Below are 20934 nucleotides of genomic sequence, written 5' to 3' on the forward strand. Positions count from 1 at the left end.
AGACCTCGGGGTGACTTTGTACCCAACGCAAAAATCTGCTAGGTTTGAGTCTTCCTACTGCACATCACACATATCAATGGCCTTGCAAACCATTGGTGATCTCTTTATTTCCTTATTTGCTACATACCGGGGATTTTTATACTTACAAAGGTTTTAAATACTCACTACACATAAACTCGCTCAACAATTTTTGTTGATTTTTCCAACTTACATGTATTTCCTGGAACTAAGGATCTGGCACGGTATGCTACGTTTCCACGCTGCGTTAGAGTTATGGGATCATCCTCGTTTAGGGATTGCGACTTTTACCTGGACGAGTCGCAAGTCTTAAACGGTGTTTAATTTATGTTGTGGTTGCGTCTTAAGAACAATGTTTTTATTTTGTAGTGTTGTAAACTCGATGCATGTGTCTGCATTTTAAAACAATGTCATGGTATATTGTTTTTAAGACTTTAATCAATGAATGATCTACATGGTTTTACTTTCATATAGCTTTGTTGTGATTAAGCTATGGTATTAAGAAGTCACACCAAATTAACCCATTCCGCAAAGCCAGGGTGTGACAGCTTGGTATCAGAGCTCTGATCATATCGAACTAGGATTCCTTCTCGAGTCTAGACTATGATCACTAGGGCTCTCACGAAAACATTTTTACATTGCATACCACTTAAGTCCAGATCCAGGTCACAAAACGTTTTTACAAACAAAAGTTGAGCACATTTTATTTGTTAGTTATGGCTCAGTCTGGGAGGCTGAGGGAGTTGTCTTGTGGGACTAGGGAGTCAGTCTGGGAGGCTGGGAGAATTGTCTAGTGGGACTAGGGAGTCAGTCTGGGAGGCTAGGAGAATTGTCTAGTGGGACTAGGGAGTCAGTCTGGGAGGCTGGGAGAATTGTCTAGTGGGACTAGGGAGTTAGTCTGGGAGGCTGGGAGAGTTGACTAGTGGGACTAGGGAGTCAGTCTGGGAGGCTGGGAGGCTAGTGGGACTAGGAGGACTATTTGATTGCTTATTGTTGATTAACGTGCTTATATGACTATATGATTGATTATTTGTGCATATATGTGTTTGTACTACAGACGACATGCCTTCATCCGGCACCGGAGAGTCGGACAACACAGACCCTATGCCCATAGTATCGGACGACAGAGTGTCATCAGAGCACGAGGTGCATACTTCGGACACCACTAGCACGGACGACGATGATTTCCAGACATTTGCGCTGCCTGATGTTGTTGCTGAGCCCGCTGATGGCCCTATCGCCGGGGATTTGCCGCTCGCGGTGATCCCTGCCCCTGTACCCCTTGTTGCGTATCCTGTTGTTGACATGCCCCTTGACGTAGTCGCTGACGAAGACGTCGACTTGTTTGACGAGGATCCACTAGAGGATGATTTTGAGGGCGAGGCCCACATAGCTGTTGGCGGTCTCTTACTACTCGCGGATGCTCCTGCAGAGGAGGCACCCATCCATTCACCCGTCCCAGACTCCTTTGAGTCTGTGGCATCGGCACCATCACACGCGCAGGGAGTGCAGCACTATTCGCATGATACAGACCCTGATAGAGCGTCATCCCCTGCACCTGCCCCTAGTTTTGCGATCGATCATGACATTGATGACGATACGGATCCTGTTTTCCCACCGTGCTTTGATCCCGATCATGACATAGAGTTTATTCATTTAGATTAGCCCATGGAGGATCCCGTAGCCCCTGTTGACCCTATGTTTGCTGATCCCACTGATTTTGAGATGGAGTTTGACGATCCGGAGCCTGCTGTGGCCCCCGAGCCAGTAGTTGCTCCAGACCCCGCATTCGAGCATGACCCTATTCATGCTGATGTACCCGCTGTTGATCCTTTGATTGCTGATATACCTGTTGATGATCATCCTATTGTTGCTCCACTGTTGGAGGATGATCATGCTGTTGATGCTCAAATTGATGCCCCTCACATTGCTGACATTCCGGCTGATCCTGTTATTGCCCCTCTTCCTGACCCAGTGCCTGTGGAGCCCGATCATGCACTTTTTGCAACCCATGTTGACCCCCGATATGCGCACACCTGAAATGGGTGGATAGACGATGATGATGACTACCCACCTTTTGTGGTACCCGTTACACCTGCTTTAGCACCTGCTACAGCTCCTATTGGTGCACCTTTGTTTCCTGCCCACGTCACTGATGCGCATCGCGCAGACCTTCCTATTACATTTCTCCAGGACATACCCCCACCACGTCCTGGAGAGGGGTCATCTCGTCAGCCTTTTGGCCATGCACCTTTCATGCCTGGAGGAAATCAGTTTGTACCACAGATCTCTCATTATACTGCGGTTCCCCCTGTTGCACCGTTTGCGGTACCATCCTTTGCTTCATCTAGTGAGCCTTTTCTTTGGACTTCGCCACCCATCATGCCGCCATCTGATCCATATCATCCTTATCACATGGGTTACTCCACAGAGGATATTCTTAGATCTTTTATGATTCAGCAGGAAGTGTTGACTCGTCGCGTGCATGAGCTTGAGAGAGCTCAGCGACCATCATGCCAGTGCCAGGGGCAGCCTCACCCTACGATATCACACCCTCCTCGTCCATTATCTCCTGATTCCGCTACTCGTTTTTGGACTCAGGAGCAGCATATAGCATATCTGTTGTGTTCTCAGCGAGCCATGGAGGAGGATTGGCTTCACATGAGACGTTTGCTCTTTTCTCATTTTCCCCCTCCTCCACCGCCATCAGCGTAGGGCTATTTTGTACAACACGGGTGAACTTTTGTTGAGAAGACGACGATTGCACAGCTTTTGGGAGACTGCATACTGATCCTGACTTTTGTTGTTATATATATTGGATATTGTTGACACTGATTTGATATTTTGGACTGTGGTGATGTAGCCCTTAGTCGTTGATGTTGTATGATACAGTTATGTACTTGTAAACTATACATTGTGGTCTCGATTTATGGCAATGCAATCGCAGTATTCTCATCATATGTGATGTTTGATTGATTATTTATGTTCTATAACATGAGATGTTATGTGGTTGAATTATTTGTAACATGGGATGTTATGTGTTTGGTTTATTTTAACATGAGATGTTATGTATTATTAATGTCGTTATATACGTACACTTTACCTACTATGACCTGACCTACCAACGAGGCAGAACTTCAGCAGGTCATCGCTGCCGCCATTGCGCAGTACGCAGCCTCATAAGGAGGAACTAGTGGGAGTAATTCAAACAACAATGGCAATAACAATCCGCCTCATGGTAATGTTAAGTCATTAAGGCATACCATGATACCATTGGATATCTCTAGCAAGTTTGCTAATGCCATTTTATATTCTAACGTATGTGCAGGGTGCACTTACAAGCAGTTCCTAGACTGCAAACCTGTAAACTTTGACGGCACCGGAGGTGCTATTGCTTTTGTTCGATGGGCCGAGAAGACGGAATCTGTTCTCCGGATGAGCAAGTGCGCTCCAGAGCAACAAGTGACCTACATTTCTGGGCTATTCTTGGACGGAGCCCTGTCTTGGTGGAACTTACAAGTTCAATCCCTTGGAGAAGCCGCAGCCTACGCAATGACTTGGAATGAGCTGAAAGAGCTCATGCGAAGGAAGTATTGTTCACGCGCTAAAATTCAAAACTTGGAAACTGAGTTTTAGCATCTGAAGATGGAAGGTCCGAAAATTGTGGAATATGTTTAGAGGTTTCACGACTTATCTCATGTGGTACCCTATATGGTTACACCAGAATTTAAGCGAATTGAGCGCTTCATTTGGGGTTTAGCTCCTCAAATCATAAGTATGGTGACCTCTTCAAAGCCGGCAACAATCACAGAGGCAATCGATCTGAGCGTGGCTCTTACTGAGGAGGCTATCCGCCTAAACAAGTTTTCTGATGTTGAGCAAAAGAAGAAGGAGACTCACGTAGAGTCGTCCGGGGGTAATAAAAGGAAATTCTCGAACTTCAAACAAGGCACAAGCAGTGATGGCAGGAAAGGAGAACCAAGCGCACCAGTCCAAGCTACAACTGGTACTGGAAAGAAAGGAAAGGGATATATGGGTACCCATCCTAAGTGTAACACCTGCCAACGTCACCATTTTGGCCGGTGTGGGTCAAAAGTATGTGAAGCATGTGGAAAGGTTGGTCACTCGAAGGATACTTGCTGGGCCACTGTTGGCCGGGGAGACCAAGGAGGTTTTGGAAATAGAAACAATAACCGGGGTGGAAATGGAAATCATGCACAAGGAAATAATGGAGGAAATGGAAATCGAGGCAACAACGTGAATCAGGCTGGTACTGTGAATCGAAATCAAAACAACAACCAAGTTGGGAATGGAGGTGGAAACGGGCAAAGACCGGGTTGTTTTAACTGTGGTGACATTGGGCATTATAAGAGAAACTGCCCAGAATTAAACCAAGCATGGGGAAGGGTCTTCAATATCGAAGCGAGGGAAGCGCGCCAGGATCCCAATGTTGTTACTGGTACGTTCCCTATAAACCAACGCTTTGCATCCGTTTTATTTGATACTGGTGCCGATTATAGCTTCGTGTCATTAGAGTTCAAGAATATGCTTGGGTTAGCTGCTAGTAAATTAGATATCCCGTACTCTATCGAATTGGCTAATGGAAAGTTAGTAGAAGCCAATGAAGTGGTCAGAGGTTGTGTAATCGAGTTAGGAGAGCATGAATTTGCTTTGGATCTACTGCCAGTCAAGTTGGGAAGCTTCGACGTGGTAGTAGGGATGGATTGGTTATCGAGTAACAAGGCAGAGATAGTTTGTCACGGAAAGGTCGTACGCATCCCAATCGAAGGTGGTGAAACAATTGTGGTTCATGGGGAGAAGCGTGATACGCCTTTAAAAATCATCAGCTGCCTGAAAGCCCGTAAGTGTTTACAGAAAGGATGTGTTGCCTTCCTGGCACACATCGTGGATAAGAAAGCTGCAGAACCGAAGATCGAAGACATCCCTGTCGTAAGGGAATATCCTGAAGTCTTTCCAGAGGACTTGCCAGGATTGCCACCCCAGAGGCAAGTGGAGTTCCGCATCGACTTAGTTCCAGGCGCCTTGCCTGTGGCGAAGGCACCCTACAGACTTGCACCTTCAGAAATGCAAGAATTGTCGACACAACTTCAAGAATTGCTAGACAAAAGGATTCATCAGACCAAGCTTCTCACCTTGGGGAGCTCCAGTTCTGTTTGTCAAGAAGAAGGACGGTAGTTTTCGAATGTGTATCGACTACCGGGAGTTGAATAAGTTGACTATCAAGAATAGGTATCCTCTGCCAAGGATCGATGATCTATTTGACCAGTTGCAAGGTTCAAGCTTTTACTCGAAGATCGATCTGCGATCAGGTTCCCATCAGCTAAGGATACAAGAGGAAAGTATCCCGAAGACAGCCTTTTGGACTCGTTATGGGCACTACGAGTTCCTAGTTATGCCGTTTGGTTTGACAAACGCACCTGCAGTCTTTATGGATTTGATGAGTAGAGTTTGCAAGCCGTACTTGGATAAGTTCGTGATTGTGTTTATCGATGATATTTGGTTTTATTCGAAGACAAAGGCTGAGCACGAACAACATCTAAGAGCTATTTTGGAGCTGCTGAAAAAGGAACAGTTGTATGCCAAATTCTCTAAGTGCGAGTTTTGGTTACGTGAAGTCCAATTCCTTGGACATGTGGTAAATGGGGATGGAATTCATGTGGACCCCACAAAAACTGAGGCGATAAAGAATTGGGAAACTCCCAAGACGCCAACCGAGATTCGACAATTCTTGGGTTTGGCTGGGTACTATCGAAGGTTCATCGAGGATTTTTCAAAAATCGCTCAACCACTGACACTCCTCACACAAAAGGATAAGAAGTTTGATTGGGGAATCAAACAGGAAGAAGCGTTTCAGCTGTTAAAAGACAAGCTCTGCAATGCGCCAATTTTAGCACTACCAGAGGGTACAGATGATTTTTTGGTATATTGTGACGCTTCGCGTCAAGGATTGGGTTGCGTGTTGATGCAACGCCAGAAAGTTATAGCTTATGCTTCGCGCCAATTGAAAGTGCATGAAAAGAACTATACCACACATGATTTGGAGCTAGGCGAAGTGATATTTGCATTAAAGATCTGGAGACATTACCTATATGGTACGAAAAGTACAATTTTCACAGATCATAAAAGTCTGCAACACATATTCGACCAGAAAGAGCTGAATATGAGATAAGACGTTGGGTCGAGTTGTTGAACGATTACGACTGCGAGATAAAGTATCATCCAGGGAAGGCGAATGTGGTCTCTGATGCCCTAACTCGAAAAGTGAGGATCAAGCCCATGAGGGTTAGGGCCTTAGAGATGATTATCCAAACAGATCTTTCCTTGCGCATTCGTGCCGCGCAGAAAGAAGCACTTAAGGAAAGAAACATTGAAGCAAAATATCTCCGTGGGATGGAGAAGCAGTTAATACCAAACGAGGAAGGGACGTTATGTTTTATGAAAAGGATTTGGGTTCCTCTGTTTGGTGGTTTGAGAAAAGTTATTTTTGATGAAGCTCACAAATCACGGTACTCTATACATCCAGGAGCGGATAAGATGTACCAAGATCTTAAAGAATACTATTGGTGGCCTAGGATGAAAGGCGACGTTGTTGTTTATGTGAGCAAATGTTTGACGTGCGCCAAGGTTAAAGCTGAATACCAGAAGCCTTTAGGACTTCTGCAAAAACCTGAGATTCCCAAGTGGAAATGGTAACAAATTTCAATGGATTTTGTAACGAAGTTGCCAAGAACGCCAAAGGGTCGTGACACTATTTGGGTAATAGTGGACCGGCTAACGAAGTCTGCGCACTTCTTACCTATCAGAGAGAAAGATAACACGAGCAAATTGTCTGAAATTTACATGAGAGAAATCGTTGCACGTCATGGAGTGCCCCTTTCAATCATCTCTGATAGAGACGGAAGGTTTGTGTCAAGGATTTGGCAATCCTTCCAAGAAGCTTTTGGCTCGCAATTGAATCTGAGCACTGCATTTCACCCACAGACCGATGGACAAAGTGAACGAACCATACAGACGTTGGAAGATATGCTGAGAGCATGCGTTATGGATTTGGGCGGTAGCTGGGATAAGCATTTAGCATTGTTCGAGTTTTCATACAATAATAGCTACCACACCAGTATTGGTGTTGCGCCATTTAAAGCTTTATATGGCCGCAAGTGCAGATCACCGCTTTGTTGGTCTGATGCAGGTGATAAACAATTGGTTGGTCCTGATGTGGTCCAGGAAACCACAGATAAGATTGCACAGATCCGGGATCGCATCAAGGCGGCCCGCGATCGTCAGAAATGTTATGCGGACTGAAGAAGGAAACCTCTAGAGTTTGAGGTAGGCGATATGGTATTGTTAAATGTATCACCCTGGAAGGGTGTGGCACCCTTCGGGAAGCGTGGAAAGTTGAATCCGCGGTATATTGGTCCATTCAGAATTCTAGAAAGAATTGGGTTAGTAGCATACAAGCTGGACTTACCTGCCGAACTAAACGGTGTTCACGATACATTTCATGTATCAAATTTGAAGAAAAGTCCAACGCAAGATACTGTTATCATTCCTGCAGACGATATTCATATTGACAACACGCTCCATTTTGTTGAAGAACCCGTTGAGGTTACAGATTGGAAGGTAAATAAAACCCGCCGGAGCGGTGTCAAACTCGTCAAGGTTCGTTGGAACGCAAGACATGGTCCAGAATACACCTGGGAACGTGAGGACCGAATGAAAGAAAAGTACCCCCACTTATTTCCCAAGACCCCTGCAACTAGAAGCAGAACTTAAAATTTCGGGACGAAATTTTTCTAACGGGGGGAGAATGTGACAACCCTCACCAAATCAGGTATCCGTACGAATTAATTTATATTTAATTACTGCTTAATTACTGTGCTTGCTTACAGTTGTGAATAAACTGCTACATGATTTCTGAAATATATATAACCATGCATCATACTTTAATTTGCTGTCACTCCATTTACTTACACAAGAACTATAGTGACAAACTTGATGCACAAAAGCACAGTAGCACAATGAACGGATAACCCAGTAAACGTGCTGACAGAGCCAGCACCAGGTAGACACTACCTCTAAGGCCGGTATGAGCCAGGAATAGTTTACTACACTAGTAGAGAGTGTAGGGAAATGAGGGTTGTAGAACTACGTCACTAGGTGATAGTTATAGTGACCGGATGTGCCTAAAATATGATTTAAACACAAAATTCTGCACATTAATATAAAATTCAGCATTAAGCTAACTAGTATAGTGCAAAAACATGGGAAAATAATACTAGACACTTTCCAAAGTATCGGAAATTCTTTGTGTCACTAAAAATAATAATAAAGACACCTTAAAGCTTTGTTAAGCACTTTAACGGATCAGTATCCAACCGAACAACCGGACTTAACCCGGAACGTAAAAATACTGTCATTGACACTGTTTTCCTTTTTCTGAGCCAGTTAGGGTCCCCGAATACCCATTACAAAACACTACACACTAGTAAATGGTTTAACCCTCTAATTAATCTTAACTAGCTACTAACTAACTAGTAGAAATCGAACCGATTACCCCCCCCCCCCTTGTAACCAATTCGGTCCCATGAGGGGACAACCTCTTACCAACTTTTGATTATAATAATCTCAATGCTTGATATCTTGACTACACAATATACATTGGGTAATTAGAATGGATGGATTATAAATGTGTCCATAAGATCACTTCATTCACTTAAACAACAACACTTCAAAAATTCATCTCTTCCTCTCCCTCTCATTGAGTTCGGCCGAAACCCCCTAGCACCACCTCACCATTTTCCGACTTTGATCTTGCAATTCCAAGCACACTCAAAGGTGAAGGATCACGCATAAGGAGTCTCGGTGCTTACGGATTGCCAAGGACCTCACCACAACGCTATTAACCACCCATTTTTCGTCTAGTTTCTTCCCTAGCCTTGAGCTAGTTGTAAGTGCTTCTAAACACCTTCTTGATCTTGTCTAAAGTGGTTAATAAGAGATTTGTCGGATAAAAATCATGAACATATAAGATCAAAGTTTAAAGTCTACTAAAAATGATGAACATGGTAGTTAATGAGTAAATATTAGTGTAAAACTCTTGGATCTTGTTTTGTTATGATTCTTTTATGTTGTTTGATGCTAATAGTAGTTCGGATCGTCATCTAACCCGGCTAAGTTATGTTCATGGAACATGAACTAGTGTATGTTAAAGTATGAAAGTGGTTAGATGATGAACACTACCACTTATGAACATGAACTTGTGTAAAAGTGGTTTTTCTTATAAAATAGAGTTCTAAACTAGTAGATCTAAAGATCTACAAGTGGTATTTTCGAAGAACCAAGTGTAAAATGAAATCATGTTTAGAAGCCGGATCTTTCCTAAACAAAGGTGTCTTTGTGAACAAACAAGTGTGTAAACACTTGTGTAACAAAAGGTTTTACCAAAGAAATATGTTCGTAACTTTTGACCAAGAAGTTGTAAACTTACACTTTCTTTAAAAATAAGATTTTCAAGAAACCGATTTCATTTATAAATATAAAGAGATCTACTAAAAGTATTGGAAGGTTACTACGTACTTTTACACAACCTACAAGTTCATGTGTTTGTCATTTATGTATATTTTTGACTAGTTGATGTTGGAATATTGTTTGTTGATGTTAAGAAAATTGTTGATTGAATTTTGAAAATAAAATGATACGCTAGAAAGCGTGGCCACCTCCAGTTACAGAGGAAACTCTGGCGAAATTTCTCCAGAAATATAACACTTGGAAAATATTTTTACAATAAGTGTTATGAATATATTTTTAACTTGTTTTCCAAATAAATTTCGCCATGGTTTTGTTACAAGATTACCAAGTGTCGGATGTGGGTTTTCATAAATAAAACTTGCTAAAATATATATTTAGAATATATATTTTTCATAATAGCACTTGTGTGAATTTTTATGATTATTTTGTGAACTATACAAATATTATTTTTAGAGTAAAAATAATATAACTCGTATACACTGAAAGGTAACGACTCCAAAATAATACCAACGCCTTCACAATAAATATTTAAGTTACACCGGTATTATTATTATTACCACCCGAACTTTAACTGTAACTTACGTATTTCAAAAAATACTCTTTAACGCGTATTTTGATAAAAGTATTATTTTGGGAAAATCATATGGAATAAAATATAATACTTTTGGGAAAAATATTTATATTTTGGAGATAGAATTAAAATATATTTTTAAGTGTGACTTAATAATATATTTTTGGAATTACAAGAAAACGCACATGTATTAAAACCCCCCATCCTTGAGAAGGAATAAAATTACTAAATAATTACGAAGTGTAAACACGAAGTAGTTGTCTAACTATTTCCCAAAAAAACTTAAACCTTAAGCTAAGGCACGGCCGTCCGTCTAATAGAAGTTAGTACGTGTAGGTCGTCGCACAGCAGGTTGACTGGGAGATTTCTAGTAGAGACGCACTACGGTGAGTTCATGTCCCCCCTTTTCTCTTAACTGTTTTCAGTTTTCTAAACTGCGGGGGTGAAATACATGTTACTATGATTACGAGTCCTTTTACACATGGTATGATTAGCGTAAGGAGGGTTACTACTTAGATCATGTGAGTGGGTAGGCGGGAACTGAAGGCCATTAATCCTCAGTATAGGACCGAGGGACAGTAGCGGTAGATCTATCTGGGTGTAGCGAGCCCAGCCCCAGGCCCATCAGAACGGACCTCGGGTTGACTTTGTACCCAACGCAAAAATCTGCTAGGTTTGAGTCTTCCTACTGCACATCACACATATCAATGGCCTTGCAAACCATTGGTGATCTCTTTATTTCCTTATTTGCTACATACCAGGGATTTTTATACTTACAAAGGTTTTACATACTCACTACACATGAACTCGCTCAACAATTTTTGTTGATTTTTCCAACTTACATGTATTTCAGGGAACTAAGGATCTGGCACGGTATGCTACGTTTCCACGCTGTGTTAGAGTTATGGGATCATCCTCGTTTAGGGATTGCGACTTTTACCTGGACGAGTCGCAAGTCTTAAACGGTGTTTAAGTTATGTTGTGGTTGCGTCTTAAGAACAATGTTTTTCTTTTGTAGTGTTATAAACTCGATGCATGTGTCTGCATTTTAAAACAACGTTGTGGTATTTTATTTTTAAGACTTTAATCAATGGATGATCTGTATGGTTTTACTTTCATATAGCTTTGTTGTGATTAAGCTATGGTATTAAGAAGTCACACCAAATTAACCCCCGCTTCCGCAAAGCCAGGGTGTGACACCTATACATTTTCTAGGAAGCTTTCTACCTACATATATATCCTCTTACACCTTCCTAGCACCTTCCTTTGATATTATCTATCTCATATATATTTATTGGGTGTTGCTAAATGCACTCCTGTTTTTTTTTTAAATTTTACTGATTGCACTCCCCTTGAACTTTGTAAATAAATACAATCAACCCTTGTATTTTCTATTTTTGTGAAAAATTGCATTAGGATATATCCCTATTTTTATAGGGAATCTACATGCCATAATTTGAATATTGAGATATACGTGCCAATACATATGAATGATTCTATGGGGATTTTTTTTTTTTTTTTTTTTGCACTACTTGAAAGGAGCTTAAGAGAGAGCTTGAAAAAACAATTTTATTCAACTTTGATTTTCATCTTCTTCGATGATATAATTCTTTTAAAAAAATAGATTGATCAGTTATAAGAAAAAAATGAATGCTTGAATAAAATATTAACGACATATAGGAAAAAATGGAATGCTCATAAAATAGAAAAGAACGACTGTTCTTCATCACTGTTGTTAGAGACCACTTTTTTGTATGGATTCTTTCTGTTCTTTTTTAGTTTTGTAACAAAGGAAGTATCAGCCCTTAAAATTAGTATCAGCCATTAAAATTGATTCTATATCAAATGGCTCACTATTAATAAGCCGAAGGAGTATTAATGTCAATTGGGCTTTTGGGGTGGGTATCCAAAAGACTGGGATTAGTAGACTTTTGTATTACAAGATTCTTAGGATAGGAGTTCCATACATTATGTCGACAAAGAAAAGAAATAAGATTGTTTATAGTATCAAATGATTCAGATTGTATCGAATTAATAAGGGTCAGAATTCAGCAAGCAAGTGTTGCAGCAAGTAATGAAAATTATTGATGGGATCAATTATATTAAAATATTTTTAAAGGGGTGGAATTTGAAAATTTTTAAAAATAATATTTTTGGAAATGGAGGTATGAAAAGTAAAAATGGGGGTGCATTTAGCCACACCCATATTTATTTTCATGTATATCTATTTAGGTGTTTAATTTACTTACTTAATTAATTTTACTTAGTTTAATTAATCCCGCTTAGCTTAATTAATCTCGCTTAGCTTAATTAATCTTGCTTAACTGATTAATAAATCTTAATTAATCTTAATTAACTTTTCTTAACTTAATTAATTAATTAACTATTAACTAATTAATTTATCTTAACTCATATAATTTGCTTAGTTGATTACTTAACTTAATTAGCAGATTAATTAATCTACTCAACTAGCTTAACTGCTAAGTTTCCTTAACAACTAAGTGTACGTAATTGGTAAGTTTACTAAGTTTATTTAACTACTAAGTTTACTTAGTTGCTAAGTATTCTAGCAGTTCCCTGATTACGAGTTCTAATTTCTAGACACAATGGAACTCGTATTAGTGTAGTAACTCAATTCAACTTTAACGATAATCACGAGATCGAAACCCTCACGATGAATGACAAAGTATAGCCGTATATCGGCAGCACTTAAACATCCATCGAATTCATGACGAATGACAAAGTATAGTACTTAAACATCCATCGGATTGGTTTCAATCGATCGGATAAAGTATCGTACTAGTGACTAGAGTTATTACTCTAATAACGGGCAGAGTTTCGGGATTTAGTGTATAATACTCGAGCTACTATTTACTATAATAAAAGCTGAAGGAAAGAAAAGAATTGAGCAGTTTGAAATGTAGCAATGATCGAGCTATTACCCTGTTATCGCGGCAGAATTCCGTTTTGTGTGTGTTTTGTAGTAAATAGACGATATCTCAGTGTACGAAGCGAGTTTTTACGTCGAACCAACGCCGAATTTCAAGTGCCAAACTCCCCTATTTATACTAGAAAAACAGCTCCCTCGCGTGGCGCGAGGGGCTGTCGCGTGGCGCGAGGGGTACCCCCTAGCATAGGGTAGCCCCGTGTCTCAGTAGCTTGGGTGAGTCGACAGAACGATAAAATTCGATTTCTATGAAAAACTGTGTTGATAATATCAGCTAGGGTTTACCCCCCCCCCCTGAGTTTTAGGGGACCTGATCCTGATTCCAACTGTTCTGAAAATTTTAGGGGTCATGCAATACTACTTGGGGGTTTCAATTAGGGTTTCCTATTAGACATAATAGAATAAGAAATAGTAATTTTAGATGAGAGTTGTTACAACCACCCCTCATATCTCCCTTTTTCCTTTCTCTCTATTCCCGCTCTCTCTCATCTGAAGCAAAACCCTTACCCCTCAAGAGGGGGGTATGCTGTAAACCTGAAAGACACCTGTTTCAAGGGAGGATGGCCGTCCAAATAGATCAATGGAAAGAACACACGTTCATAAACACTATTCATTTGCATTGTCTAATTAACAGATATTAATAATTCGTAAAATCATAAATCATTTTGTGAATATATACATACATAACGTTCTTCATATAAAATGGTTATCATCATCTAGTGATTAAATTAATTAGTGAGCTAAACAATATTACTTGTATTTAATATATACTAAAAGGGACATGGTAATGTAAATATATTTACGTTATTATTAGCTAGGCAAATTACATCAAATGCATATTGTTTCACTTTATTTTGAATTGTTATGGATTTATGGAACTAGTAATTTGAGCATAATAGTAATATTGTTGGATATCCATCACTATCAAAGTACAAGTTGTGCCAAAATATTAATAAAAAAATATCATTACTAATCAAAGTTATTCTTTTATTAAAAGTATGAAATTTATAAAAATGTTAATGTTAATATAAATAATATTATCGCTAATCACGGTTATTTTTATTAAAATATATACATTGTAAATATATATATACTTTTGGACTAGGACAACTATGCCTTTACCCTAAAGTTCTCAAATCAAGAACCCAAATCGTTAGTATTGTTATATATTCTATTTCATATATTTAGAATATTGTTATATATATTTTAGGGAAATTTGGTCATTAAGTTACACTTCCTCGTGCGGTATTATTTTCACTTCGTGGGATCGCTTCACAAACAAGGACTAATGTTACTCCCCTTTTTACATTAAACTTTTTTGGGGTGTATCATGTGTCACGAACTTTTATTCATTGTTCTCAATTATCAAAGCATGCAAATCATATTGTGGTTATGTGTTATTTGGCTTAATTATTTATTCAATTCACATGCAATGGTTATTCAATTTGTAAGTATCTCACTTATTCATAGGCTCACATACACATGGTTAATCTTCTCTCGTAACTTATGGGATGTGGGTATTGTCTCACTTATTCATAGGTTGACCCTTTTCGTCATGATATGGGATGTAGGTATCATCTCACTTATTCGTAGACTGTCCTTCTCCTCATGACTATGGGATGAAGGCACCGTTGTCATTTTGTCACGCCCCTTTTGGGTTTGACACTCAAGTATTTGTTATTTTGTTTATCGTGGTGGTGTTTGTTGTGATTGGGTATGTGTTGTGATCATTGGTTGGGATTGTCTCAATAACACATTATTTGCATGTTTACTCTTAATAATAAGTAAATTTTTACTTTTAAAAACTGTTTACTTTAAAAAACAAATAAATGTTTTTTTTTTAAATAAATTAATTTTTATTCAACTTTGATTTACTCACTAGTTCATTGTAGTTGATTCAAAAACTTTTTTACACGTGATACAGGAAATGAGAATTGAAGGAATGCTTGTATCAAGATCGCATAGGAATTACCTTTAGAAGTTAATAAAGTGATTTTTGCTATGGCATTTCTTTTGATTAATGTTGGATTATTTGAACTACTTGTGATGTGTGACAATTTAAAATTTGAAACATGTTTAATTATGAAATATTTAATAGTTTCATACGCTTTGAATAATCATCATGCCTCGACCGACAATCCGCCACTGGTTAGGGCGTGACATCTAAGACGTCTGCAGGTGTTAACAAGGTGGCCATATCTCCCACAGTTGGTGTAGTAACGACAAGGATAGACGACTCAATAGTAAAACTTACATGTGTTGCATAACGAATAGCTAGGGTCCATTATAAGGCTTTTTATTGGGTTAAGGATTAGGGGCAACTTGGTTTAACAGAATGACTGGTATGACATAGTTTTGGTTGGTTCTCCTCTTCTTGCGATTGTTGTTGTGAGAGGGGGATTCAGCTTTAACATCCTTAAGTTGCTTCATGGAGGCCTTACCGTTGAGTGAGTGCCTGTTGAACTTGAATGACAATATTGGGAATGGTTGCGGCCATCAGCTCCTCTATGAAAGCTGCCATTCTACGGTCAGAATCTCTCTTGTGACGACGATGATTAGTAGACATCCATAAGGAACAAACGCAGGTAGAGTGTGAGACTCAAAATAAGGATGGACTGATAGATTAAAGTAAGTATAAATAAATGAAATCATGAAGTCATGGAACTTAGGATAACCACTAATTTATGAATATCATTCACATGAAAATCATAAGACATCATAGATTATAAAAAAATAGCAAAGTTCTAACCCGTTGACAAAACGTGAGAAGATAGAATAAATCACATAAAAATCATAAAACATCATGGAATATTAAAGAATGACAAAGATTTATCCCGATGATAAAACATGAAACGATAAAATAACCACGTTAGAGGAGATAAAATGATAATTTTTGGATGGTGTCAATTAATTAAAACGAACACGTTTGACTTATCAGATTATATTATTTCACGTGACATTTGGTGTTTCATGCTCTTGCTTAAGAGGTTATATATGGTACTCTCAAGGATAGTCCCCGGATCAGCATTCGGATCCCTCGGCTAATTCGCATTTATACGAATGCCTTTCTAGATAGGATGTCACTACTATCTGTACCTCACTCTTCCAGTTACCACATATCCGTCACTAAAACTCACTTTGACGAGAGTGAAAACCAAAACGAATAATGAAATCTCATAATGGAGTCTTAAATGAGAATTAAGAATGAACTCCAATGTAGGGGTGTTCAAAATTCGTTTCGAATTCGCATAGGCATAATAGTAAAAAAAAAACCCGCAACAATCACTTGTTTAAGTATCTGGGTGGTTTTCGTGTTATGTTGGAAAGCTAGAAACGAGCGGTTGTTCGAGAATACAGTTTGCAAGGTGGTAGATGGTTGTGGATGTCATGGCGCTCACTTTCCTTTGGTTTAGTAATAGGCATAATAGTAAAAAAAAAAAAAAGGATTGGAAGTCATGGTGTAACTTGTGTCTGATGTAATGTTGTTTGTGGCCCCTCCTCTCCGACTCGGAGAGTAGGTGGTTTTCGCATGTTATCTAATGAAGTTGACTTTTCAAAAAAAAAAAAAAAGGCACATAAATAATTAACATGAGTAGCAATTAAAACTGCTAACATGAGTATGTGTGTGTTACATGAAAAATTTAAAGCATGTGAATTTATCTAGGCATAAATATAAACAATATGCAAGTGGCACATAAGGCATGCAATGCACGAGATAACTCGTGCTGGGATATCTAAATAGTTGTAAGAGCTATAGTCGAGGTCGTTAACCTAATTTCCTATAGCCATGGCTCTAATATCAATTTGTAACACCTCAACCCGCGGCGAATTATCGATTGGGACGCCTAGAACGTTCATAGCTCATGACACCATTAATGTTGTAATAATCTATTAATCCAAATTAAAGTTTCAATGTCACACATACAATACAAGTACTTTCATGAAAAAACATAATACAATAAACATTTGATATTGATTTCACTTGTCAAGCTAAGTCCATAGTGATCCGATGTGACTTCATATCTTCCTAGCTTCATCAAACTTTGTCACCTGTATCATGTGAAAAATAAAGGGTCTAGCTGGTGAGTAAACTTAGGTTTTGATTGATTGTAAAATAGTTTGAAAAATATCATGCAAATCATGTGTAAATTGAATAATCTGGACAATGAAAATAACGGATAAAATAAACCAATATCCGTCCTTAACCCTTTCAGGTTAAGCTATGCATAATCAAGATGACCAGCTCGTGTCCCTAACCCTGCATGGTTAGACTCTGATTGTGTCCCTAACTCCGAAGAGTTAGACTAAAATTGCGGTTTCAATCACCCATAGCCATGGGTGGATGGTCAATCAATAGATCAATTATCATTACCATTCGGCTTGAATAAGTTAATGATTAACATACTGAATCAATATCGATCAAAACCGGGTTTCCGTCGCATTGCAGGGGGGGGGGGGGGTTGTAAGCCAATTATTTATTTATTTATTTATTTAAATTACAATTACCAACTTGCGTGAATAGTACTTTGACTTTTTATATACTTTTACCCATCAACTTCACCATTGACACTTATAACCTCTTAACTTTTTAAAACTTTGTTTTATGTACGTGTTAGTATAAATTCAAGTTGATTTACATTTTATCATCAATTTTGTCTTGTCGGAAACCAATTGAGTCAAATATAATACGTTCTGATTAGATAGTATAAATTCGATGTACTTTATGTTTTAACGTCGCGACAACGTGCGGGGCAACTTATTAGTATATATAATTATCAACTTTTGTGAATAGTGACATTGACTTTTTTATTTTCTTAATTCTAGTTTCAATCACCTCATACTATAAATAATATATATTTTTAACCCTATATTTTTTTTGTATAACTCTTGTTCGTTCGTTTTTTTATAAAGACTCAATATGCAGTTGCGTTAATTTTTTTCTTCACTTCAATTTTGAAATATTTATATTATTGTTAGAGTCTTTAGAGCTTTTCATCTATGATATATATTAGAGATATAATTTGGATTTTCTCTTTTGGTTGTTTTTTCGAGTGTCGTCACGATACCGAAACGAAAAGAGACCGACTGAATCCCCACCGTGTAACACGGGAGAATTTTGCTAGTTGAGTTATATAATTTAATACCTCAAAGGACCTGGAGCGCAAGATCTCCAAGGGTTGGAACTAGCTATTAGGATTATTAGACGGATATTAGTATTAAGCTAGATCTTATTATTATAAGTTCTTATTCGATATAATATAGGTTATATTATGCTCCTTTTACTATTATTATTATATCCTAAGTTAGGGCAGTTATCATAAACCCTCAAACCCTCAGATGTATATATGAAACCGGGCATGTATCATTTATGTTCACCAATTCAATTAAGAACACCATCGAAACATTCTGATCTCGCTTATCAGATTCATTCCAATAAAGTGGTATCAGAGCCACCGATCCGAAATCAAGTTTCCATTTCAACGATTCACAAACCACACAATGACATCAGATGTCGGCAAATATGGCCTCCAATGGTGGAATTCAAACCCAGACTCCAAAATTACTGGGACAAAATTACTATCACTGGCATATACAGATGAAAGTTTTACTGGAATCGCAAGACTTGTGGACGATTGTGGAGGAAGGATATACAGAAATTGCAACAGGGGCACCAGAGAATGAACAGAATGTTTACAAGGAAAAAGTAAAAAAAGGGACAAGAAGGTACTGCATATTATATTTCAGGCAGTGAACGAAACGGTGTTTGAATGCATTGCAACATGTAGAACATCCAAAGACACGTGGGAAGTTCTACATAAAGCCTACAGGGGCGAAAATCGGGTTAAAACGGTAAGGCTTTAAACCCTAAGATGTGAATTTGATAGTTTAAGAATGAAGGAAACTGAAACCATAGAAGATTATGTTAACCGAATTACAATAATAGTCAACCAATTACGTATGAATGAAGAACGAATAGAAGAACAACGCGTCGTTGAAAAGATTCTCAGAAGTCTGACTAGGAAGTATGAATCGGTTGTGGTGGCGATTGAAGAGTCGAAGGATTTAAATGCAATTTCCACCGAGGAGTTGCTAGGCATCCTTCAATCGCATGAATTAAGGTTAAAGCAATATGATGATGATGCGTCAGTAGAACAGGCTTTCCAAGTCCAAGGGAATGGTTATGATAAATCTAGATCATCTAGATTTGATAATTCCGAAAAGGGACGAGGGAAAGGAAAGGGTAAATTCAACAGGATGATCTGATGTTATAATTGCCAAAGATTAGGGCACACGACAAGGTTTTGTAATAAACGTGAAGAAGGTGATCGGTCAAATAATGCACTGTTGCACAAAGATGATATAGAAGATGATACCGAAGACACAATGTTTATGATTTTTAATATGGAAGAAGTAGTTAAGAATGATTGTTGGTATCTTGATAGTGGATGCAGTAATCATATGACGGGTAACAAAAGTTTATTTATAAATCTGAATGATTCAGAAAGACGGGTGGTTCGAACCGGCGATGACAAAAGATTAGAAGTTCTCGGATGTGGTGATGTCAATGTTAAAATCAAAGGTCACGAGAAGCGAATTCCAAATGTATTCTATGTGGCAGGTTTGAAACACAATCTTTTAAGTGTTGGACAACTAGTACAAAAGGGCTATGATGTGCGGTTTAATGACAAAGGATGTATTATTAATGACCCGTCTGGAAGTTGCATTGGTGTTGTAAAGATGACAGGGAACAAAATGTATCCGCTGAATCTAAAACATGATGTAGTTCCTAGAGTATATAATATGACTACACAAGACAATTCGACCTTATGGCATAGAAGATATGGGCACTTAAATTTTGAAACCTTGCACGATATGGGGGCAAATGAAATAGTGAATGGGCTGCCAAAGATTACCAAATCGGAACACATATGTGAGGGATGTATTTTTGGCAAACATGCCAGAAAACCATTCTCTAAGAAGGCTAAATGGCGAGCAAGTGAACCATTGCAACTGGTTCACTCCGATATATGTGGACCTATGAAAACACAATCGATTGGAGGCTGCAAGTACTTTATTACGTTTATAGATGACTTCTCAAGAAAGACCTGGGTATACTTCTTGAAACTCAAATCTGAAGCACTATGTTATTTCAAGAATTTCAAACGACTAGTAGAAAACCAGATAGAACGCAAAATAAAAGGCATAAGGACAGATAGAGGAGGAGAATACTGTGGACATGAATTTCAAAACTTTCTTAAGAATAATGGAATACATCATCAACTTACGGCAAGTTACACGCCTCAACAGAACGGAGTGGCCGAAAGGAAAAATAGAACTTTAATAGAATTAAGCAGGAGTATGTTGAAGATGAAAGAATTACCAAATGCTTATTGGGCTGAAGCAGTGGCCTGTGCCACCTACCTGTTGAACCGTGCAACTACCAAGAGTGTGTCAAAGTTAACACCTCAAGAAGCATGGAGTGGAAGAAAGCCAAATGTAGATCATCTCCGGGTGTTTGGCTGCATTGCTTATGTACATGTTCCCAAGCAAAATCGCTCCAAGTTAGACGATAAGACTGAGCGGGTTATATTTGTCGGATATAGTGAAAATAGCAAGGCATACAAATTATATAACCCAATAACGAACAAGATGATCATAAGTAGGGATGTGATTTTCAGTGAAAATCAACATTGGGCAACCAATAAAGGAAGTGATGGTGGGCTTAGGATAGAAATAAGTAATACAAGTGAAGTTGACAGAAACGTAGCAGCGGAAGATCAGATTAATCTACCAGTGACAAATGATGAAAATAATGTGCAGCCCAGTAATATAGAAGCCGAAATACCTAAGA

The sequence above is a fragment of the Helianthus annuus genome, chromosome 1, assembly GCF_002127325.2.
Source record: "Helianthus annuus cultivar XRQ/B chromosome 1, HanXRQr2.0-SUNRISE, whole genome shotgun sequence".
Classification (NCBI taxonomy): domain Eukaryota; kingdom Viridiplantae; phylum Streptophyta; class Magnoliopsida; order Asterales; family Asteraceae; genus Helianthus; species Helianthus annuus.